The sequence below is a fragment of the Amblyraja radiata genome, chromosome 2 (assembly GCF_010909765.2).
Source record: "Amblyraja radiata isolate CabotCenter1 chromosome 2, sAmbRad1.1.pri, whole genome shotgun sequence".
Classification (NCBI taxonomy): domain Eukaryota; kingdom Metazoa; phylum Chordata; class Chondrichthyes; order Rajiformes; family Rajidae; genus Amblyraja; species Amblyraja radiata.
The window spans coordinates 146,641,056-146,650,216 of record NC_045957.1 but is presented as its reverse complement, the minus strand read 5'-3'; the positions used below and the strand labels follow the sequence as shown (position 1 = coordinate 146,650,216).

General features: G+C 43.0%; 1 non-coding gene across 1 annotated transcript; it reads right to left on the bottom strand.

The window, feature by feature from the left end:
* Nucleotides 1-7,227: 7,227 nt before the first annotated feature.
* LOC116970612 lies at nucleotides 7,228-7,417 on the bottom strand. The gene has a single exon (XR_004411216.1). It is a non-coding gene; the product is annotated as a U2 spliceosomal RNA (small nuclear RNA).
* Between the last annotated feature and the right edge of the window lie 1,744 nt (nucleotides 7,418-9,161).

Sequence of the window (9,161 nt, the reverse complement as noted above, 5' to 3'; positions counted from 1 at the left end):
TCGTCTTCCTAATTGATGGATCGGGAAGCATAGGCGTGAATGAATTTGTAAAAATGAAAGAGTTTATGATTAACATTGTCGACAAGATGCCTACTGGATCTGACCGTGTGCGCATAGGTCTAATACAATATTCCGCAGATCCTGAAGAAGAGTTTCCTCTTAATGAATATCCATTGGAAGAATTACATGAGCTGATTCATAAAATGAAACAGTTGGCCGGACGCACTGAGACTGGCAAAGCCCTGAACTTTGCAGCAGACTACTTTGATAAATTAACAGTGAGTCAGACTGGTGCCTCCCAGTTTCTCATCGTGGTCACTGATGGAGAGTCACAGGATGGAGTCCTGATACCAGCGAAAAACATCAGGGATAAACAAGTCACAGTGTTAGCTGTGGGTATTCGTGACGCCAACATTACTCAACTTCTGGAAATTGGAGGAGCTCATGATAAGATTAACTACATTGAAAAGTTTGACCTGCTGAAAGATCTGGAAGAAAAAATATCCTGGCAGATCTGTATTGCTCCTGATGGGAAGTTTGGTAAGCTGGTTTAAATTATTCTTAGAGAAAGGCAAATAAAAAGCTAACTATAAGATTTCCTTAACCATATAACCATATAATGACTAGATGTGGCCCTTGTGGCTAAGGGGATCAGAGGGTATGGAGAGAAGGCAGGTACGGGATACTGAGTTGGATGATCAGCCATGATCATATTGAATGGCGGTGCAGGCTCGAAGGGCCGAATGGCCTACTCCTGCACCTAATTTCTATGTTTCTATGTTTCTATAACGATATAACAATTACAGCACGGAAACAGGCCATCTCGGCCCTACAAGTCCGCGCCGAACAATTTTTTTCCCTTAGTCCCACCTGCCTGCACTCATACCATAACCCTCCATTCCCTTCTCATCCATATGCCTATCCAATTTATTCTTAAATGATACCAACGAACCTGCCGCCACCACTTCCACTGGAAGCTCATTCCACACCGCTACCACTCTCTGAGTAAAGAAGTTCCCCCTCATGTTACCCCTAAACTTCTGTCCCTTAATTCTGAAGTCATGTCCTCTTGTTTGATTAATTAAAGAAATATCAACAAATTCATTAATTTGTGGTCAAAATCCATTCCCAATGACACACATTCACGATAAAATGGATAGAAAGGGATGGGTAATTGGTAGAGTCTTCTATTCACACTGTTGTTGGAAATTTGTTTGGAGCAATATTCTTGAGTGGATGATTTGGGAGTGTGGGCAAAATCCCAGCCTTGTATTCTCATCATTCCCTGCTGTCAGAGGGCAAGTGTTTCTAACATTGCCTCATGGTGCTGACCATGTAGTTCAAACCATTGCAAAGAGCCTAGCAACTTTTCAGTTTCAAAATGTGGATATTCTTTATGATGTGAAGGTTGAACAACTGTTCCGTTACTGTTATTTCTCCCCTCCAGTCTGCCTGAAAACGGATGCAATGGATATTGTTTTTGTGATTGACGGATCAAGCGACACACAACCAGATGCGTTTGAGCGTATGAAAAGTTTCATGATGACAATGGTGAACATTTCAGTTGTCGCCTCCGACCATGTGCAGTTTGCTGCCATACTGTTCAATGAGAAAGCTAATGTCAAATTCCTACTGAACCAATTCCGGAACAAAACGGAGATCCACAAAGTCATAAACCAAATGCAGCCATTAGGAGGAACCGCAGCCATTACACATGCTCTTAATCAGGCAAAACAGGTTTTAGCCACAGACAAAGGGGGCCGAAAAGCACAAGGTGCCTCACAGTTCATTATAGTGATGACTAATGTAGAAGCGAGAGATTTAATCCAACAACAATTGGTGGATGATTTTAGAAAGAGTGAAATTACTGTTATCACCGTGAGAACGCCCAAACGCAACGAAGCATTCCTGAGAATAGAAGGTGCCAATGAAACTGACTTGAGCTTTCAAAGTCCTGATGCAATGAATCAAACAATGAACAGCATTCTGCAGCAGATTTGTGAAAAAACAAAGCCAGGTAAAGGGATATTTGTGTATTTGGGTTGAACCAAAACTAACAGTATGAGTTAATTAAAATATCGTTATTGACCTGAGAAAACATTGCATTTTATATTGAGTTTGGTGCAATGGGGCTGGAGAGGTGAGGGTTAGAAATTGGGTGGTAATGTTAGCCAAACACAATCTTGGTTATCGCCTTGGCCAACACTGAGTCGGAGGTGATCTTGAAAAACTTAAGAGCCTTTCCCACTTGGCAATTTTTTCGGCGACTGTCGGCGTCATATCATGGTCGCTAAAAGATTTTGAACATTTCAAATTCCAGCGGCGACAATAAAAATGTTGCGACATTTAAAAAAACACAGCGCGTCAATACGTTATCATGCCGTGTCACGGCGCATCACCGCCAGGTCATGGCGCATCATGTCACATCATGCCGCGACTTTTTTAGTGACCTGATACGTCAGTCAATGATGCTGGCAGTTGCTGAAAAAATTGCCAAGTGGGACAGGCCCTTTACCTCATCCCATCCCACCTTAAACATTTCACAAACAAAGTAATCTAGCACATAGCATTTGTTACTGACAAATACCGTGACTTCTGCATGGGAAGAATCAAACATAACTTGCTGAACCTTCTACTTGGTCTACAAGAACGCTGAACTTCCAGTTTCCTGTCATTTTAAATCTCAATCCTTCTCCCACTCTGGCCTTTCTGTCCTTGCTCGCTGTGCTGTTCCTGTGAAATTCAATATAAGATTGAGAAACAGAACCTCATTTTTTTTTCTGGTACATTGCAGTTTTCAATATTGAACTCAACAATGTCAGCCTTCCAATCTTTTATCTTCTATTTCCAGCATCCAATTTCATTCCTTTCTCAATTTCCACCTTGGACTGCATCACGGCTATTGCTCTGCCCAAGACTGCAAGAAGCCCATGCAATCAAGGACCACTCACAATTTCATTCTTCACATTCATTCTCTCCTCTCCGATTGACCCGAAGGAACTAATATTTGAAAATATATACCACTAGCTTGAAGAAAGCTTTTTCTCTGCTATTATCACCCTCTTGAACAGACCTCTCATATGTCAGGGATGTATTCATTTTTTCATCATCTATCTTCATGTAGCCCTCGCACTTTAAAAAATCTGTGATATCTTTGTAGCTGTAACACTATACTCTTTATTTTATTTCCTTTCTCTTTTTTTTGTACTGAAGAAACAAAGAACTACAGATGCAGATTAATACATAAAGGGCTGGAGTAAACTCAGCAGGTCAGGCAGCATCTATCCAATTGTACTCATGTATGCCATGATCTGTCTGATAGCAAGCAAATCAAAGTTTTTCAATATATATCCTTGTGCAAATTAATAGAAAGATTAAACAAGAACTTACCGTTTGAAGTTTGATCTTTATTTTATGAGAAGTTGAAGTGAGGGATTACGTGAAGAGCCCGCCAGTCCGCATGTGCGTCAAACTTTAGAGCAGCTGTATAAAACCACAGAATAGTTGCTGACCTAAGCTATAGGAAGATTAACGGCCTTAGAACTATTGAATGATCTTTATGAGAAGTAGGGTTGGGAGTGGAGGGCACGCAATCCCTCACTTCAACTTCTCATAAAATAAAGATCAAACTTCAAACGGTAAGTTCTCGTTTAAACTTTCTATTTTATATCAAAGTCACGTGAGTGACTACGTGAAGACTTCAAAGCTCTGTGGTTTCATGCAGTAACCCAATCTGTGTGTGAAACACTTAAACAGATAAACCATTAATGGTAGAAAAACATGGGTTATTAATACCATGATGCTAACTTGCATACATGGCCATTGTTCTTAACCGGACCATAGTCCCAATTGGCTTTGAGTTAGACAATAACTCATGCAACACTGTGCAGAATTCTATCTGCAAATATCCAGACATATTCAACCAAATTTCTTAATTTATTAACACACACTATGTAAGCCTCTTGCTGTATGATGAAAGGGAAATATCCATTCTATTGGCTGCTAATGAGCCATTGGCAATATCTTGAGACTATTGAATAACAATAAATAAAATACCTTTCATCTCATAAGTACTAGTAAACTCAGTGCACTTGTATACCTAATGACACCCACAATCTCTGCTCTGGTGGGCATGCTGTCAACTTCAAATGTACGCAATCATGCCCATTTTGCTTATGAGATCATTCCCATAACAAGCTACCCTAATGTCAGTTATAACCCAGAGACCGAGCCAGAGATTGAGTAAAGACTGTGTTCTTTGTGCTGAGATCAGTTGCTAAAAGCATAATCATCTTAAAAATACTGCTCCCATTAGGAATACACTAGAAGAATATTTGCATAATAATTTACTGATATACATCACACACTACAATGAGTGTAGGCTATTAAAGTGGTCATATAAAAGACACCCTGCATAACTTTAGTGAACAGCGGGTGAATAACCAATCATTTATTGTCCCACTTATGGTACTATAGAGAATGACAAAGCAGCACAAGCAGTGTCAATTGTGTTCTCACGTGAACGCTTCTCTAGGCTCAAACTGAAAGCCACAAAAACCTCTGTTACTTCCGTTTAAAAGTAACTCACATATTTTGTTCACAAGCTTCCCTTTCAATCGTGCAGAGCTAGCTGCCCGAGAAGACAGGCTGCCGCAGCCATCACTCGCAACTGAGTAAATAGGAGGTGCTTCAGTCACCTTATCATGGCCTGAATGAATAGGCAAAATTGGCACTATTAAATGTCATGTTGCCTCATTCTTAATATCGCAAGAGGTATCTACTGATAACCCCTAAGCTTAATCAGCTGCAAATTTTGCATATTATCTAAACTCAATGACACAATGCCCTTTGATCTGAGTAGGGTAGCATTGGCTTCCACCACTGGCTTTGTTATCAAACCACCAGATCATCTGTGCCTCATGTGGATAGATATGGCAAAGTATGCATCTCCAAGATCGATACTCTGAATCAGTTAAACTGCTGAAAAGGAATCATCCATCTTAAACTGGGTAACTAAACACATGATCAGATTAGCCAAATACTAATCTGATTTGGCATGCTCCATGTTTCTGTAATCTTGAGAAGTATCAGAAATATACCCCTCTTGTTCTTGGCCAGACCACTCATCCTCCGATGAAATGTCAGTGATTCCATTCGGAACCACCGTTCCTCTATTGACCATACGGACGGAAATGTTTTGACTTCTCTTGCAGCGGAAGATGTATTATCTAGTTATTCATACATTTCGCTGATAACAAATAATCAGAACCTTATGACTAGAGCTGAAAAACACAGTCACCCTTTGATGTGGGAATACGAGTTCCCTGTCAACTCTTGACTATAATAGTCACCACGAATTCTCAGCGTTCTTACTCAGTGAAATTTAGCATAATGCAAGCCTGAATCAGGAATTGCCTCGCAGTCATCTGACTGAAACCACTTGTCTGAGTAGCTAGAGTGCACAACACAATCTCTTCGACCCGCCACTCAATCAGGAATACTGGTGTTGAGCCTATGGATTATTATAAATACATTGTTGATTCACAACATGAACCTGTACATCAGAAAAACATATTAAATGCCAGACCAACTTCCTGCTGGTAGCTACCTACCCCAGAGAGGATGGCAATGGACCGCCAACTCTACTAGCCGAGGAGAAAATAAACCATGTGTTGAGGAAGACTTCAACTACTACATTCTACTGAGCAGTCTGATAACCTCAATCACAGATGATGAGGTAGTGCTTCCCTGGTCAATATGACCCATATGGCCAACCAGTTCCATGATGGTCTACCCTGAACCAGGTTAACCAAGCTGTTCCTACTTGGAACTTACAGAGGTTACTATGCAAGGCACCCTGCCAATGTCTCTGCATCAACCTGATCTATCCCAGAGACAGTGAAAACATTTTAGACAGCCCATGCTGCCAGTAAATCCAAACCTGGGCCAACAGACTGCTCCCTTTCGGAGTTTTACGGCGGTTAATAAAGAGACCTTACCTGCCATCGTTTCTGAACCCGGGTCGATTTGCTTGTTGGAGCTTCAGCTAAGTTCCATACGCTGACCCTGTCTGTCATGTCATTTCTTCAGCTGGTGTGATGTTAGATAGCTGATGCCACTGGCCAACTCTTCTAGTAGTGGCCTTATGCGACTCTCGTATATCATGCATTAAAGCATGGGATTCAGACACATAGTCATGTTCGGAGTCATGTTCGGAGTCAGCTCCATACTGATCTCTGGCACTCCCTTAGAGTGGGAGAAATAGTGCACCCCGAACCAGGCGTTGCCACATGCGTATGACTCGAACTGCCTGTGCATGCTTCTGTAACATGGAGCATATTTTGTGACACCATCTCCAATAGTCTTTCGAGTGGGTGGAACATTGCAACCCTGAACCAGGAGCTGCCTCAGGCGTATGACTTGAACTGCCTGTGCATGCCTCCGTAACACGGAGCATATTATTTGGCACCATCTCCAACACTCCTTTCATCCGAGTGGGAGGAATATTGCAACCCTGAACCAGGAGCTGCCTCAGGCATATGATTTGAACTGCCTGTACATGCTTTCGTTAACACGGAGCATTTCTCGTGCCACCATCTGATTCATCAGATGTTCCAATCATATCTGCCATAGATGTGGGGACAGAATCCCCTTGACCCAAATCATCCAACAGGACTTGTCCCCCGACTCGGGGTTGTCAAGCTTCTTCCTCTAGGATCCGAACCGGGACTAGCTGTGCAGATTGGTGCTCTGTCGGTATCATCATTATACTTACCAAACAGGTTGCACCTGCTAGTGACTCTGAGTTCTTGCTCCCTTCTGGAGCCTCAACGGAATATTTCAGGGAGAAAATAGAACGCAACCCTGTACCAGGTGTTGTTTCCTCAGGCCTCTGGCCCCCATATGACTCAGATGAGCCGGCATTATAATCGGAGTCATGTCTTCCCGATAGTCAGCTAGACAGAGAGGGAGAAATAATGCAACCCTGCCAGGTGTTGTCACAGTTCATATGATTTAAACAGGAGCATAGCCCCATTGGATTAAAGATTCGATTGCTTTGTCGATATCCACATGGTTGGGGTCTCTTATGAAAGATCTCCAACAGTCCCCTCTACTGAGCAGAAATTATCATGACGCAACCCCCGCACTAGGTTTTGCTCCAAAGGTGTCTAATAGACACAGCTGAAAAAAGGCTTCCCAAGCCAGGAGCCCTTTTCTGGAGCCTCAATGGAGTTCCTCCGAACAGCCGCCCGCTCCAGTGGAGCCCCATTCTGTGCTGTAATGACAAGTCAAATTTTATTTTAATTTTATTTATTTATTTATTTTCTTATATGGTCCCTAGACTAGGGATGTATCAGATATTAAACTAATAAGAACAGATATCACACTTGATCTTAGCCAAAAACCGATAAGTGATAAATGTCCTATCTGCTGCGATAGTCACAAACGCTATTAGACATTTGTGACTACCTAATGTCACAACCACTATTGAAACTGCCAGCTCTATTTATAACTACCTTAAACAGATCTTCAGATTTTGACTTGAATTAAAGAACTATGTGTGGTATATCCCCCTACAAATAAAGTGCACAGTATATGCTGGTCTACAGCGTATGCTGCCTCAGCAGCATCTATGTTTAAAAATGTATAGGCACTATGGCAGCTGAGCTTACCTAGCGTTCGCTGCCCTGGTCGCTGCTAACACCAGCTGCTGTTCTATATTTAAACACCGTCTGCTGCTAATTTAGCAGCGAGCTCCCTCGCCGCGCCGGCAGCCCCAACTCCTAATGGAGTTTCCACGGTAGCCTAAAATTCGGCCGCCTGCTCCCGAATGGAGTCCAAAGCCGGCAGGCAATAACAAAACCGAGCTCCTATGGAGCTTCAACGCCGGCAGCCGCAAATTGAATCTAGCTCCTAATGGAGCCTCCATGGCGGCCCAAGAGCGGCCGCCCCCATCAACTACTCCGGGCCTGCTGTCGCAGCGGCCCGCTGTAAGTAAAATTACTTACATGCCAGAGCAGTTGCGAACTGCTCCGACTCGCCCCATTGCGTCTCGTGTATTGTAGTGCATGCGGACTGGCGGGCTCTTCACTTAGTCACACACGTGACTTCGATATAAAATTGAATCAAGCATATACACAGATATAATAAGTCAATATACATGTTGTAGGTCTACCTTCCATTCATCATCATCATCGCACCATTTAATCTCATTGCCACTGCTGAATTATGGGCTTAACGAGCTTCTGTCTCTAACAAGAGGAATTGAATATAGGAGCAAAGAGGTCCTTCTGCAGTTGTACAGAGCCCTAGTGAGACCACACCTGGAGTATTGTGTGCAGTTTTGGTCACCTAATTTGAGGAAGGACATTCTTGCCATTGAGGGAGTGCAGCGTAGGTTTACTAGGTTAATTCCCGGGATGGCGGGACTGTCATATACTGAGAGAATGGAGCGGCTGGGCTTGTGCACTCTGGAGTTTAGAAGGATGAGAGGGTATCTCATTGAAACATATAAGATTGTTAAGGGTTTGGACACGCTAGAGGCAGGAAACATGTTCCGATGTTGGGGGAGTCCAGAACCAGGGGCCACAGTTTAAGAATAGGGATTTAGAAGCCATTTAGAACGGAGACGAGGAAACATTTTTTCTCACAGAGAGTGGTGAGTCTGTGGAATTCTCTGCCTCAGAGGGCGGAGGAGGCAGGTACTCTGGATGCTTTCAAAAGAGAGCTAGATAGGGCTCTTAAAAATAGCGGAGTCAGGCGATATGGGGTGAAGGCAGGAACGGGGTACTGATTGGGGATGATCAGCCATGATCACATTGAATGGCTGGCTCAAAGGGCCGAATGGCCTACTCCTGCACCTATTGTCAATTGTCTATTGTCTGTCTCATGATACAGTCCTTTCCTTTCTGCCTCACCTTGATAATTGAACACACATTCTCAGTCAGATTCAGGTCAGGCAAACTACCAGGCCTGCCCAAGCCATGTATCCCCTTTCTGCTGTTGCCATGGTGAAAGATCTTGCTGGGATATCCCAGATTCATCTGGAAAAGTCTTTGCCATCTCTGGCAAAACTCTTCCCAGCAATACACTGATGTATAGCAGCAATCTCAAGAGTCAAGAGTGTTTTATTGTCATATGTCCCAAAACAGAACAATGAA